Source organism: Clinocottus analis, unplaced genomic scaffold, assembly GCF_023055335.1.
Source record: "Clinocottus analis isolate CAN_PGR_092001 unplaced genomic scaffold, fCliAna1.0.p SCAF_5, whole genome shotgun sequence".
In the NCBI taxonomy this organism is placed as follows: domain Eukaryota; kingdom Metazoa; phylum Chordata; class Actinopteri; order Perciformes; family Cottidae; genus Clinocottus; species Clinocottus analis.
This window is the reverse complement of record NW_027176207.1, coordinates 2138750-2139445: the sequence shown is the minus strand read 5'-3', so window position 1 is coordinate 2139445 and position 696 is coordinate 2138750.

Below are 696 nucleotides of genomic sequence, written 5' to 3'. Positions count from 1 at the left end.
TAATGTCTTCTCATTGTGAGTGTTTTCACAGCGTGGTGTCGTACTTTTCCTTCGGTGAAGGATCTGAACACTTCCTCCTCCACTGCCTAAAGCGCATGAACACACACATTGTGTCAGTAGATGATTCAGAATCCTCTTATAGTGACACACATTAAGGTTTCTCTGTTACAAACCCAATGGACACACAGCGAGAGCCTTCAGGAGGAGGGATGCTGGTTTTGGGGGATTAACGGAGGAGGTACAGGGATTATGAAAAGTATTTTGTTTAAAGAGACCGAATCATCTGGACTCTGGCTTGCTAACGTCCATCACTGACATGCATCCAAACCCCCGGAGGGTTCCTGTTCTCACCGCACGTCACCATCATCAGGTCCGAGCGGTGGAGGATGTTACATGACCGTGTGTGCGTGCGATCCATCACCATTGCCTGTGTAATGAATATGTGGAGTGGGGAGAACTGCGTCCGCCTGGACTTTAGTTTCCACATGCCTGAACATGTCAGGGACACTGTAAGCAACAGGAGACCGCAGGACATGTTTACATTGTAAATCCCCACAAGGTCATGGTTCATATTCAGTATGATATCTAGACTCAACGTGTTCCTGGAGGATGATAAAGCTTTAAAACCCCGACACTCAATAGTGTAAGTTCATGTGCAGTACCATGCATGTGGAGAATGATGCATGTGTAAAATGA